The sequence below is a fragment of the Gossypium raimondii genome, chromosome 7 (genome assembly GCF_025698545.1).
Source record: "Gossypium raimondii isolate GPD5lz chromosome 7, ASM2569854v1, whole genome shotgun sequence".
In the NCBI taxonomy this organism is placed as follows: Eukaryota; Viridiplantae; Streptophyta; class Magnoliopsida; order Malvales; family Malvaceae; genus Gossypium; species Gossypium raimondii.
The window spans coordinates 32,589,785-32,606,085 of record NC_068571.1 but is presented as its reverse complement, the minus strand read 5'-3'; the positions used below and the strand labels follow the sequence as shown (position 1 = coordinate 32,606,085).

General features: G+C 29.8%; 1 long non-coding RNA gene across 1 annotated transcript; it reads right to left on the bottom strand.

Moving 5' to 3' along the window:
* Positions 1–12,787: 12,787 nt before the first annotated feature.
* LOC128042293 (uncharacterized) lies at positions 12,788–15,079 on the bottom strand. The gene is made up of 3 exons (XR_008197450.1): positions 15,010–15,079; positions 13,867–13,951; positions 12,788–13,047 (listed from the first exon to the last, which is right to left on the bottom strand). It is a non-coding gene; the product is annotated as an uncharacterized LOC128042293 (long non-coding RNA).
* Between the last annotated feature and the right edge of the window lie 1,222 nt (positions 15,080–16,301).

Genomic DNA, 16,301 nt, shown 5'->3' with positions numbered 1-16,301 from the left:
AGAAAAACCAACTACACTAGTCAAGATAGATACATAAAATTAATTAATACCTTAGCAAGCATTTATAAGTATACCATCCCTGGTCCAATAAAGCTCTAAAGTCTAAACTAAACCACTTGTATTTAAAAGCTCATAATTGGTGGTAGTAGTGAACAACTTGAATCTTTCCATGGGTTTTAATTTCCTAAATCAAATTCGTAATTAGAGCATCATAATCTCCCAAACCGTGATCGTCGTGACCTCAAATCATATATGCTCCAGCATAACCCAACACCCTTTACACATTGATATTTTCGTGTACATTGAAGTGTTAACAGTGAGTAATTTGCACGTATCACATTCCATAGGCAGCTAAATCACCTGTTCTTTATAATTTCCTTTAGTTGCCTTAATTAATTGTTCACCGCGACATAGGTTCACTTCTAGTTTATGTCCTCATTGGTTCTTGCCTATCTATATATCAACTGCTCAATAAATACAATTTTATTCATAACAACTAACTCCTGGCATGACATTCCTATGTGTATTTTGTGAAAATAATAAATTGACATAGCACTATGCATGTGAAATTTCAAATTTTGAAAATTAAAATGTTCAAATTAAAATATAAAGATTTAATATTTAACTTATACATAAAACAGGAACTAATAATAGAAATTAAAAGTCCATTTGGTTTCAGGAAATAAAAGTCATTTTCATTCTCATAGAAAATGAAGAAAGAAAACATATTTAGTTCAAAATATAAAATTGATTTTTGGAAGTTTTGAAAGTGTAAATATGTGAAAATTTAAAACAATAAAAAGCTGTTTTCATTTGTTTGACTAAAATATTTTATAAAATGAAAATGATGAAAATAATAATTTTAACTTTAAATGAAAAATTAATTTTATACTCTTTCAAATATTAAATGTAATACTCCTATTTGAATCTATATAAATGTAACTTTATTTTACTTTTCATGTTTTTATTATAGAAAATATGTATTTTATTTCTATTTATCAAATATATTTTTCAATTTTAAAAATAAAAATATATATTATTTTAGTTAATACATGGGGGGGCACACTTGGCATTTATACCCAACCAACCCCTTCCCCTTTTTTCTTCCCCTCTTTTTGAAACCTTTATTAAGATAAAATCAAAGACCCAGATATGGTATAGAAATACATGGCCCAAACCCATTTACACATCCCTATCCTATCCTCTCCAGCTTACTTGATGACTCATCAATGTCGGTCCAATCCAACCATCCGAGAAAGGAATCAATATTTTGTTGACCTTTTGCAAATAAATTAGTAGCAAAAAAGGTAAAAACAAGTTTAATCCATGCAATTATGGGAGATGAACAATGATTGTATATATGCATGCATAGACTTAAGGGAGAAACATCATGTCAGATAATGGTGGTCCAAATTAAACGTGCATATGCTTAAATATATTTGCCCCGCCCCCCACCAAAAGATATAAAAAGTAGAAGAATTAATCAAGTGGAATAAAGTCAATAATATTTTGGTTGGAGCCGAATAAAACCAAAAAGAATCTCCCGTGATGATGAGATCTTACTAACTTAAATTGTGTTTTTCCTTTTATTGATTGGATGATAGACTTGTAATGTATAAGTTACTTTCATAGGGGAATTTGCTTGCTTTGGAACAGTTGGGTGGAGGTAGGGCGGCAGAAACTAGACGGCCGACCACCTGATAATTCTACATTTTCTTTTTCTTCTTTGAAAGATGCGTGATCCACATGCGCTTCGAAATGTGAGTCATGGTGGGTCTTCGGATTTAATATCCTACTTTTTCATGTGCCTTTGCCTTTGATTGCTTCACAACCAAATTTAATTATTTATATTTATCGGATCAAAATCATTTGATATTCTCCAAATAAAATATCAGATTTAAAAGAAGAATAACCGAAAACCTACTGGTGGAAGATACCCTGGTGAGTGGTTCAACTTGAAGACGCAAAATTATTTTTGAATTGCAGCGGATATATATATTATCTCTTAAAAGTATATATTGGAACGATTCTAATGACTAATCTTCTACATTATATATCATAAGCTCATTAAAGGGTAAATATTAGTCACGAGTTTTAAAGTTGTTCCATACCCAGAGTAAAAATCAAACTCTTAACTACTGATTATTATAAGAAAAGCCATTATCATCTCCCCTAATTCCCATTATTAGCGAATATAGTTTGACACGTGATGTTACTCATTGTTAGTTCAAATCTCCAGTGAGGAAAATCTCGAACACGCGAACAGAGCTCGAATAGAAAAAGAAGAAATAGGACAAGGCTCCAAGGCGTGTATCAAGCCACTATCTTTAAGGTTATATTTGCCCCCACCTATCTTCGGTATGCAAATGAGTTCCAAGCAAATTAACCTCAGGATACAATGAAGCCAATGACTATTTGCGTTTTGTATTGACGAGAATAGTCCACTACGCACTGAGCAATGTATAACAAAATTAAAACTCAATTTCTACAAAGGATTTCTGCAGTAATACTTTGTAGAATAATCTAATAATATTAGAAAATAAAGGAAGGAAAGAAAGAATATTAGAATTTGTTGGTATGTTTTCCAAATGAAATCTCATTCCTATTTATAGGAGTTTTCATGTCTCTTCATAGAGACATCTTTCATCAATAGGCGTCTTTCTGAATAATAATGTATTTAAAATAAACAAATAATTATTCATTTAATATTATAACTATTCAAATAATATTATTTAAATAGTTATAATTCTTTTTTTAAATCAAATAATATAATCTTTTGATTAATTACACCCATTAATTTATAGTTATTGGAACACTATAAATATTTGAAAATGTTCCAACAATCTCCCCCCATTTTCAAAATATTTTAGATTTTGATATTCTTGGAAATCAATTTGCATAAATGAAGGTATCTTACGATTGAACCTTCACGTAATGAAAATATGTTAAAGTTAATCGAAATTGCATGGTAGACTAAGCTTTGAACCAACTATTCCATTTGATTAACCGAACACATCTCACACAATGATTTCAACATCGGTCAATGCATAGTATCTAGGGACACTATTATGGTCATGTGTCTGTGTCCTCTTTTTATGACTGCTGTCAGAGCCAAGCCCTTGAGCTTCTAGTAGCGGCCACACTTCCACTCGCATAGGTAGATCCCATCAAGAGTGTTCCCATAATTATAACACTCTAACATATTTATGTTATGGGTCAATTAAGAGTACATTACTCATCATTTACTTATCATTACGGGTACCTAGCACTTTAATCTTAGGATGGATTTATTTATAGTGCTAACAGTCACATACTAATGATGTACTTTGTCTCATTGAACTCAAGACTTGACATTATACCGAGCATTGAGTCGAGTTTCCATCATGGGTAACTCTAATTAATGGGCTTGAGTCCCATCCCTTTTGAGGTTTTTTTTTTACTGCATCTCTAGCAAGACTTTTTGTCAAAGAATCTGTCAAATTTTCACTTGACCTCACATAATTAATAGTGATCACTTCATCAGAGATTAATTGTCTGACATAACTATGTCTTAATCCAATGTGTCTAAACTTTCCATTATATACTTGGCTATATGCCTTTGCTAGAGTAGCCTCACTATCACAACGGATAGAAATAGGTGAAATTGGCTTAGGCCATAAAGGTACATCATAAAGCAAATTTCTTAACCATTATGCTTCTTTAGATGCAGCGGCTAATGCAATAAATTTTGCTACCATGGTAAAATCAATAATACATGTTTGTTTCTTAGAACCCCAAGAAATGGCTCATCCACCAAGAATGAAGATCCATCCACTAGTAGATGCATGATTTTCCAAACTTGTAACTCAACCAGCATCTGAATACCCTTCAAAAACTAAAGGATATCCATTATAACACAATACATAGTTAATAGTTTTCTTTAAATACCTAAGTACTCTATTCAAAGCTTGCCAATGCAAACTACTTGGATTACTTGTGTACCTACTCAATTTCCCAATAGCATATGCAATATTTGGTCTTGTACAAGTTATTATGTGTAACACTCCCTAACCCTTCTTTGTCGCCGGAACAGGGTTACAGAGCATTACCAGACTTTTCAGATCAAATATGAATATTATATAATCATCTAACATACACATCATAATTTAATCATATTGTCCTTTTTATAAGCCCTCGAGGCTCAAAATATGTGTTAGAAATAAATCGGGACTAAATCGGGTACTCTAGGAATTTTTTCCAAAAACATCAAAAAATTTTAAAGAAACAGGGGACACACACCCATGTGTTGGCCGTGTGTCTCACACGGTCTAGTCACACGCCCATGTGTCTGGCCGTATGGACTCACAATGAACCTTAAACATTAAGTTTACCCTTCCCTGCAACCTTGAACACCAAGCAACTCAAAAACCAATCGTTCAATCACTTTAAAACACGATTTAATACAAAACATGTAAAAACAATCATCCTAATTTCCTAACCAATGTACCCTCATAGGTATTTCACATATATTATCAAAACAATCAAATAAAACACCATTTAAGCCAATTCTAAATTCATACCAATTTCAACCCAAATTTGCCTATATCACCCTCACTTATGCATCAACTTGAACATTCCATATTAAACCTCAACTTAACACGTATAATCATGTATATAAGTAACCAATATCATATTATAACATCATTTACATTCACTTCCTAAAATGACAAGCATAAGACATCCTAGGTACATGCCGACACAAAAAGAAATATACTTCACCACATTTGAGTTCGGGATCATTGATGGATGTTGAATCGACAACCTAACTTTAACCTAACCTACCCACAGAAAACAAACCATACGCTGAGTATAAACTCAGTGGTATTTCTATAATCCGAATGCTTAAAAGTAAAATAATATAACATACAATAACTATAGTCATACAATTATTCAAATCATAAATAAGGTATTTATAAAACTTTTAATTTTTATCATTTGTTATCTCAGATAGCTTTTCATGATATGAACGCAAATCATTTGAACAACAATATTGTTCATTCATATTCAATTCATAAATACACAAATCATGTGTCTCTAACCATATTTTAAATCACCACTCAATATCAATCATAACACTATTTTATTCAATAACCCCTATTAACATGACAGGGACTCGGACGAATACATTGATCCAACCAAAACACACTAGTTTGGCACCCAGTGCCTCATCAGATAATTCGGAACAATAAGTTGACACCTAGTGTCTCATCGGCCATGCCAAAGTAAAATGGTACCCAGTACCTCATCGAATTTATCCGAAGTAATAATTTAACACCTAGTGTCTCATCGACTCAAAGTCGAAGTATCCTTGAACTCTTCCAATCCTATGGCATGCCATCTATATCTAACTCAACCCGATACAGTTAATAGGGTTTCAATTTACTTTTCTAATGCCACAATTATCCAATACTCAATTATCACATAAATCACAATTTCACATACATTCAATTCAATATCAAAAATGCTAACACTTGCCTTATTTACTTACCATAAATATTTAAATCAAAATACAAAAATTAATAATTAAATTCGGATTATAGAAATACAAACCAGAATTTCTGAGCTACTCCTCATCGACTTTATTTTTTCCTTTCTTAGTCGAAGTTTCTGGTACAGTGTTAGCTACGGAAATTAAAACACTTAAAATTCATCAATACAATACAATTTCACATTGACTATTTCAATTTTATTCAACTTTTGTCTAAATTTCAATTTAGTCCCTAAACCGAGACTAACTTTATTTCTTCAAAACTAATTCCATATTTTCATTTAATTTCCACTTTAGACTAAATTCAACTCTCAATTTCACTCAAATCCCTAAATTTCAAAATTTTTACAATTTAGTCCCTAATACTCAAAACTTATAATTTATTTTACAATTTAATCCTTTTCATTTCTAACTTAAAAATCGATCAATTTAATCCCTAATACTCTAATTATTCAGCATAAACAACATTTAAAAAACTCAATAATTTTTAAAATTTTGACATAGGTCAGGTAGTATTTAATACTGGGATTTCAAAAACATAAAAACTACAAGAAAATGGACTAAATTGACTAACCAGTTGAGCTTTGAACAATTGAAACCTTAGCTTTCTCATTTTGTCCTTCTTTTTTTTCCTTTTTCTTTCTGTTTTGTTTCACTTTGTTTCTTTTTCTATTTATTTTTCTTTTATTTTGTTTTATTATACATTAATTTATTATTATATAATATCATATATATACTTAATACTTAAGGAATTTATTTTATAATATATATAATAAATTCACAAATATCTTACTTATGCCGCCTCATTTAATGCCAATGGAATAATTGCTGCTTTAGTCCCTTTAATTTTTCTTTAATCTATAATTCAACTTTCACCCTTTATACAATTTAGTCCTTTTATGCAATTTTACCTAACCAAAACCTAATAAACTACACAACTAACTTCGTAAATATTTTTAATAAATATTTATGAGTCCAATTTACGATAACGGAGTCTCAGAAATGCACTTTCTGACACCCGTGACTATCGGGTCGTTATATTCTGTACATAAGGCAACCAATTAGACTTGCATATTTTAATTGATCAATTTTCCTACCAGCATTAGATATTAATTTTATTTGAGGATCCATGGGTGTAGATGCTGGTATACAGTTGAAAAGATCAAACTTTTTAAGCACCTTTTCAATGTAATGTGATTGTGATAAAGCTATAGTGCTTTCATCTCGGGTTATTTTAATCCCAAGAATAACATCAGCTATACCCATATCCTTCATAGCAAAGTTGTTTGACAAGAATTTCTCTGTGTTTTCTATTTATTCCAAATCCATGCCAAAAATGAGCATGTCATCTACATATAAGCAAATTATGACACCTTTTCCATTTTCAAATTTGCTATATATAAAAAAAATACACTTATCGGATTTATTTTATAGCCATTAGCTAAAACAACATTGTCAAACTTTTTGTGCCACTGTTTTGGTGTTTGTTTAAGTCCATATAAAGATTTAACAAGCTTACATACCTTATGCTTTTGTCCTGGAACAACAAATCCTTCCGGTTGTTCCATGTACACTTCCTCTTCCAATTCACCATTTAAAAATGCAGTTTTAACATCCATTTGGTGAACAACCAAATTATATATAGAGGTAAGTGATATTAAGAGTCTAATTGTAGCAATTCTTACAACTGGAGCATAGGTATCAAAGTAATCAATACCTTGTTTTTGTGTAAAACCTTTGGCTACCAACCTTGCTTTAAATTTATCAATGGTTCCATTGACCTCCATTTTCTTTTTGAAGATCCATTTACAACCTATTGGTTTGGAAATCGGTGGAAGATCAACTAAGATCCAAGTTTTATTTTCCATTATTAAATCCATCTCATCATTTATCTTCTTTCCAAAAAGAAGAGTGTTGAGATTTCATTGCCTCTTCAAATGTAATAGGATCAGATTCCATATTATAACAATAAGGTATATTATTGCATATACTTTCACCCTTTCCTTCAACAAGAAACATAATGAAATCTGGTCCAAAATCTTTGACTTTTTTAATCCTCTTACTTCTCCTTAATTCTTGACAAGATTCATCATTATTATCAATTTGTTCCAATGGAATCTTATTCTCATTTGAAGAACGAATCAATTGTTGTGGTTGTAATTGTCTTGATATAGAATTAAACCTATTTTCATCAAAAATAACCTCTCTTGATTCAATAATAGTATTAATTAAAATTGAATCATTTTGTTCAATTACCATGAACCTATATGCCTTGCTATTATGTGCATATCCTATAAATATGCATTCAATTCCTCTTTCACCTAACTTTTTACATTTAGGTGTTGAAACTTTGACAATAGCTCTACAACCCCAAACCTTCAAATAATTAAGGTTTGGTTTCCTTTTCTTCCATTGCTCATAGGGGGTTATTTTAGTTTCCTTATTAGGAACTCTATTCAATATATGACAAGTTGTTAGAAAAGCTTCTCCCCAAAAACCTTGTCCAAGACCTGAATATGATAACATTGAATTTACCATTTCAGTCAAGACTCTATTTTTCCTTTCAGCTACACCATTTTTTTGTGGTGTGTAAGGGGTTGAAACTTGATGGACAATTCCAGTGGATTCAAAATAACTTGGATTATAGTATTCTCCACCTCTATCCGATCTTAAGCACTTGATAAATTATTCACACTGAAGTTCAACTTCAGATTTATAAACTTTAAATTTATTAAGCGCTTCATCTTTTGAATGCAATAAATATACATAACAATATCTAAAACAATCATCAATAAAAAATAAAATATTTCTTTCCACATAATGTAGGAGTATTATGCAAGTCACATAAATCACTATGTATCAAATCAAGCAATTTTGTTTTCCTTTTAACCTTAGGGAAAGGGTTTCTTGTAATTTTAGTCAATATACATGTATTGTATTTTTCAATATTATTATTAAAACAGAATTAAATCTAATTTATACATGTCATTCAGTTTTCTATAATTCAAATGACCTAATCTATAATGCCATAAACAAAAGATTCAACCATATAAGCGAAATAGCATTTTATACTTATTAATAATATTGAGTTTGAACATACTCTCATACATATACCCTTTCCCTACAAAAATTCCTCCATTAGACAAAATAAACTTATCTTCCTCAAAAATAAGTTTGAAACCAAACTTATTCAACAGACTTTCAGACACTAAATTCTTCCTAACTTCTGGTACATAATATACATCATTTAAGGTTAAAACCTTTCCAGAAGTGAATTGTAGTTCAACAGACCCTTTTCCTTTGATTGCTGCGGTGGAAGAATTTCCCATGTACAAGACATTGTCATTTTCACATTGTGTGAACTTTGTGAACATGTTTTTGTCTTTGAACACATGTTTGGTTGCTCCGGTATCAATCCACCATGTATTATCATCTTATGTCATATTAAATTCAGATATCATTGCAACGAACTTTTCGTTATTACCAGTCTTAGAAGATGATTTCTTCTTTAAAAATTGACATTCATTCTTGAAATGTCCCGGCTTACCACAATGATAGCATGAGCCCTTTTGTTTCTTTTTGGAACTTAGGTGTTCTATCAGTCTGTTTGAACTTTCTCTTGAATGGTTTAGTAGTATGTACTTCCTTCATAACATGCACTTTAGCATTTTCAGAATTTAGGTTTTGATCTTGCTTTTGATATTCTTCTTCAATACAAAGATGATTTCCCAAAGCCTCAAGAGATATTTCCTCTTTCTTATGTTTTAAACTTCTTTTAAAGTCTTTCCAAGATGAAGAAAGTTTGTCTATTATGGAGGATACAACAATCATTTCATCCATTTTCATATCATATTGCTTGAATTGATTCAACATCTTTTCAATATCACGAAATTGTTCCATAACAGAACAACCATCAACCATTTAATAATTATTGAAACGAATGACAAGAAATTTCTTACTTGTAACATCTTCGGTCATGTATCTTGTCTCCAATTTGTCCCATAATTCTTTAGCGGTGACCTCGTTTTGGTAGGTGTCGAAAAAATCATCAGATAAACCATTCAATATGTGGCCCATGCACATGTAATCAGCATTGTCCCTTTCTTGTCTTTCTCGGGTTATAGTAACAGATTCATTTTCATTCTCTCCAGGTCTTGGAGTATCCAAAACATAAGCAATCTTCAAAGTTGATAATTAGAAGTGCATTTTTTTCTACCATCGTCGAAAATTGCCACCATCAAACCGATCAAGTTTGACAAAGTTGGAAGCCAACTCCCTTAGTGTTCCACTTTCATGTGTTGTGGCAGTCATCATGAAATATAACCTTAAAACTGTTAGTTCAAATCCCCGGTAAGGAAAATCTCAAACACACGAACGGGACTTGAACAGAAAAAAAAAATAGGACAAGGCTCCAAGGCGTGTATCAAGCCACTACCTTTAAGGTTATATTCGCCCCCACCTATCTTCGATGTGCAAATGGGTTCCAAGCAAATTAACCTCGAGGATACAATAAAGCCAATGACTATTTGCGTTTTGCATTGACGAGAATAGTCCACTACGCACTGAGCAATGTATAACAAAAACTCAATTTCTACAAAGGATTTCTGCAGTAATACTTTATAGAATAATCTAATAATATTAAAAAATGAAGGAAGAAAGAAAGAATATTAGAATTTGTTGGTGTGTTTTCCAAATGAAATCTCATTCCTATTCATAAAAATTTTCATGTCTCTTCATAGAGACATCTTTCATCAATAGTTGTCTTTCGAATAATAATGTATTTAAAATAAACACATAATTATTCATTTAATATTATAATTATTTAAATAATATTATTTAAATAGTTATAATTCTTTTTTTAAAAATCAAATAATATAATCTTTTAATTAATTACACCTATTCATTTATAGTTATTAAAACACTATAAATATTTAAAATGTTCCAATACTGATGACCTTAAAAAAGGCTGCTGAAAACGTGGATGGTAAATCCATTTCCAATATATATTTTTCTTGGATTTTATGTACGGTGGTGGGCGTGGAAGGCCCATACCTTATCATCACTATGTTATCGTAATCTTCTTTAATTATTTTATCGCAAATTATATAATATCAATTTGGTCCCCCACAAGTTTGGCAATTATTTTTTTCCTTTTGATAACTTTTACAAAATTTCTCTGAGACTGAGACTGACCCAAAAGTGTAAGGAGAAAGCAGGAGGGCCGTGGCGGCGGTCATTAAAATTAGTGAGAGCCTATTTTATGATGTCTAACCCATGAAATGGGTGATGGGCTTTCGTCTTCTATCAATATGGCAATTCCATTCCCATTCTATTTAACTTATCCAGCCATTGCTACAATGATAATTTAAAGACTCGCAACCATCTTTATAATTAGATATGTTTGGATATATTCATACGTGAGTCCTATTTATATGTTTATCTAACTATCTCAATCCCTTGGTGTATGCACTATACTAATTATTTTTGTTGTAATTATAGGGATATTTCTAAATAATATGTATTTATACTATTATTTAAGTACTCTATTGAGTTAATATCATCTTTAATCGAATCACCAATTTAGTTATGAAATTTAATATATACTTTTTTTAACATTTTTATGATAATATTTTTATCTTTTGATATTTTTATAAAAGAATTATAAACTACAAATTCAAATATTGAACATGTGTTCAATAATATTATCAGATGAGATAAAATTTAGTACTATACTATACCATTATAAATTGCAAATATGAATGGAAGAGAATGTTGATTTCATTTCAGTGGTAAATGGTGATCACCGAGCCTAACATGTTACTATGTTTGGAGAGATTGGTTGGGTGGCACTGTTGATTGATGTATAGCTATAGCTTTGATGGGTTTATTTTCCAACAGTATAAATAATAAATGGAATCCTATGATATATCTTTATCAACTATCTTTTCCCCCATTGCTTCAATTGTTTTCCCCCCAATCACATTTTCAGCTTCGGCAAAACACATTTTCATGACAAAGACCTAATCTTTTGCATCTTTGCCTCTTTTTTCTAGTGATTATAATTTTACAAGTCCAAATCTTTTCAACCATGCCCTGCCCCCTCATAAAATCATACATATTTTAGCTTATATTTCTACTGCCAATTACTTTCTTTTGTTTCTATATGTAATTCAGTTAATTTCAAAATAATAAATGGAAATTTGGTTGCCTACAAAATTAACAACATCTTATTTATTTTACTTAAAACAACTTTCTCAAAATAATTTCTAAAAATAGATTTTTTTTTTGCAAAAACTAATAATTATTTGTATGTTTGGATTATTCTATATAAAATATTTTATGTTATTTGATAAAATTTTCTAAAATCATTTTTTAAATTTGTTTTCAATGAATTATTTCCTATAAGAAGTTTATTTTATAATAAGATAATATTTTATAATAACTTATATAGACTTAATAATAACCAATGCTTAAATTTTAATTTGAAGTTATAAATATTATATATGCTAGTTTTTTTCTTGTGTGATGCACGAATTAATTTTATTTAATATAAATATATTTTTAATTTAAAATGATAATCAATAACATTTGTTCTTGAGAAAATTTTTTATAGTAATCCATAAATACTTTTTATAAATTTAAAAAATAAAATTCATAATTTAAATTTTGGAGAAAAGTTTAATTTTTATAATAATTTTTAAAAATTTAATTATTAAAATAGTATTTAATGTATTATTAATTTACAAAACTTTTAGAATTATGTTTTTGGAAGAAAATTTATAGAGTATTTTTAAATTAAAAGTGATGATGTAAAATAAAAATTGTTTTAATTTGATTTTATGAAAAATTTTATGGATAAATAAATAAAATATTTATTAAAATTAAAAATATTAAAATATATAGAAAATAATTTTTTAAAATTTACTTTGTAAAATAATTATGGCATGGAGGAATTTTTAACTCTTACCTTGACTTTGTAAAAAGACATTTTCTAAAAAGCTTTTTCTAAAATGTTGAATAATATAAATTGTAATACCCCCTACCCGTATTCGTCGCCGAAATAGGGTATGAGGCATTACCAGATTTTACCGAATAAATTTTTCGCAAAATCTCAAAGTTTTTTTTTTGAACTCAATATAACCCCTTTATAAGTATCTAATCTTCCCTGCAATTTTAAACCGAGACCAATCCAACACAACCAATCCATTTCAACATATTTTCAAGATAGATTTAACGTATTCATAAGATAACCTCATCACATACCAATCCAACACAACCAATCCATTTCAACATATTTTCAAGATAGATTTAACGTATTCATAAGATAACCTCATCACATACCAAAACCAAAATTTGGTAGCCATACCAATGGCTAACCATACATTCATTTCACATTAACATTTACTTTACTAGCTTATACATGTCATTGATTTTCAAAATAAAGTTTCTTTATATACCGAGATCTTGAGGTTGATAGTGTGATGCGTCTCTGACCAAATCCAACCCCCGAGCTCTTAACACTACAAAACAAGGGAAAAGGAAACAGGGTAAGCACTTTGTGCTTAATAAGCTCATGTAACAAGAATTATACTTACCTAATATTTTCAATACAATGAAATAAACATTCATACATCCATTCAATACATTATTCTCCTAACATGCACAAACTCAACATTTAAGTTAGTTCAATAATTCCATGTATTAATAATATATATATCACAATTGATGAGCTCATCAATACCATGATTTTCATTCCCTTGTTATTTTTTCATATTTATCCCATTGAACTTCTCAGAATTTCGATGGATTTTCAGGGGTACACTTTAGTGTACAAATCCGGGTCCGTCAATTCATATTCATGTGCGCATATTTCTATTTCAGAGAGCACACTCTCGCGAACCTCATCCTTACAGCGGGATTACCTGTCCAGGCTAAATCCCCTGTAATATAAACTCATAGAGTATTGTCAGGATTACCAGTTCAGGCTAAATCCCCTGCAATGACAATTACTCTAATAAGCTTGGATTTGAGTTACCAGTTCAGGCTAAATTCAGACCCTAATTCGGATTACCCGTCCGGGCTAAATCCATTTTCCACATATTCTTTGGGAGGGCTATATCAGGATAGGATCACCCGTCCGTGCTAGATCCTTTTTACCGTCAATTCCTTTTCAGAGATCCATCGAATTTTCCTTTCATTCAACTTGGATTTATTTTCTCTTTTCATCAAGAATATCAATACTTCATCAATTATCATACAATAAACATCCAAATCATATTCACATCAAGAAAAATATATTTCAAGCATTTAAGAATATAATTCAAGTTACACGAACTTACCTCGATACTTGTTCGTAAACAAAAATCTACTAATCCCGAACTTTTTCTTTTCCTCGATCTAGCTTCGTATTTGAATTTTATGGATCTAAATAAATAAATTTAATCATTAATCTAATACATTTCATGTTCATATGTAACATTCTCTATAATTCCATTATTATTTATAGTGCATTCAAAGTTGTCTCATTGTGTCATAGTTACTAAATTATTTATATCTTGAGCTACGGAACTCCAAATTAAGATCCGCTAATTTTCTCCAAAACTAGACTCACATATCTTCTTACCATAAAATTTTCAGAATTTTTGGTTTATCCAATAAGTACAGTTTATTCTTTAAAGTTTCTCATGTTTCACTGTTCGACAGTTCCGACCCCTCTTCACTAAAAATTAATTATCTTATTGTACAGAATTTGGATGATGTTCTCGCTTGTTTATTTTGAAAATAGACTCATTAAGTATTTTAAATATATAAATTTAAGCCCCTAATTATTTTTTTCCAATTTTTGATGATTTTCCAAAGTTAGAACAGGGGAACCCGAATTCATTCTAATCTTGTCTCACAAAATCTATTATATCTCATGATTTACAATTCCATTGCTTACATCATTTCTTTTATAAGAAACTAGACTCAATAAGCTTTAATTTAATATTTTATTCATCCTCTAATTCGATCTCTACAATTTTTGGTGATTTTTCAAAATTAGACTACTGCTGCTGTCCAAAACTGTTTTAGTGCATGATGTTAATTACCATTTTTCCCTAAGCTTTCAATAAATGATAATTTCATCCCTGCTCAATTAACCTCTCAATTGAGCTGATTTTTCTCAATTAACACTTTATCCCATCACTTTAAACTACTTTATAACCTTTGGAAATCAGAATTTTAGCACTAGACTTTAATTCCAAACATTTTCACAATTAGGTCCTACAAATCAATTTCTATTGAAATTACCTAATAAAATCATCTCATAAACAAATTAAAGCTTCAATTTCATGCTATTTCATCATAAACTTCCAGCACATATTCATAGCAACTTTCAATTTCATTCATAAAATCAAAAACTAATGAATTTAGTAATAGGACCTAGTTGTAGAAGTCTTAGAAACACAAAAATTACAAGAAAAAGGCAAAGATTAACTCACTTGGTGCAAAAATTATGAAAAACCAGCTTGAATAAACCCTTAGGACGTTTTTGGCTGATGAGAATGCAGAAAAATAAAGAGAATTCTAGATATTCCAATTTGGTCTTATTTTTATGTTAGTAAAATTTGTTATTTTCCCATTTTACCCTTATTTCACCAATTCTCCTGATTTTTCTTAACTTATGCCGCCAAAATATCTTCTTTTGGGCTTATTTGAAATTTATGTCCCTCCTCATTTAACAATTGAGCTATTTCATCCTTCTAGTAACTCTTACACAATTTTCAATTTAGTCCTTTTCACTTAATTGACTACCCAAACATTAAAATTTTCTAACAAAATTTTAATACCATATTACTAACACTTCATAAATATTTATAAAAATATTTCCGACTCGTTTTTACGAGATCGAGGTCTCGATACCTTGTTTTTACCTAATTTCTTCAATAATTTCTTTTTCTAACTAACCACTAAATCGGTAAAATTCTTCTATCTATATTTTCATACGATTTTCCTATCATATCAATATTCATACAAAAATATTAAAATAAATTTATCTTTAAATCGAATTTGTGGTTACGAAACCACTGTTTCGATAACCTTGAATTTAGGCCATTACATAAATGTATACATCATATTATTTATTCTTATTTTTAAAATGTTTAATAATATAAACGTATACATTTATTGTGAGAATTTTGGTTCAGTATAAGTAGAATTGTTCATGGGTGGGGTCGGATACGGGTTGGGTCTTGATAAAAAGTTCGGTTTGTTTGATAGACCTGAGTTTGGTCCGTTTCAAAAAAATGGACCTAAAATTTTGTCCAAGTCCGGCTAGGATAAAAATGCTAAAACTAGGATCCGGCTCGCCCATATTAAAATTTTTATATCATTTCTTTTAAAAAATATATTATATCAAAACACTAAAAATATTAAGATAAATGTTTCCCAACAAATTGAAATAAATTTAATAAAAAATCATTATACTTAAATAATACTAAGATAGGTGCAACTTAACAAGCAAATGTCTCTAAAATAGTAGCAAAATTAACAATAAAATAAGAGTAACACAATATCCAAACAATAACAACAAAATAGTAGCAACATAATAGTGAAATGGCAGTAAAATAGTGAGAAAACAACAACAAAACAGTGAGAAATAGTAAGAAAATAATATATTTTTTTTGCAAATTTGGGTCGGGCTCGAGCTAAAAAAGCCTTACCCAAGGCTCGACCCTTTTTTCTAAACGGGTCTTATTTTTTGCCCAATCCCATTTTTTGAATCTATATGCCC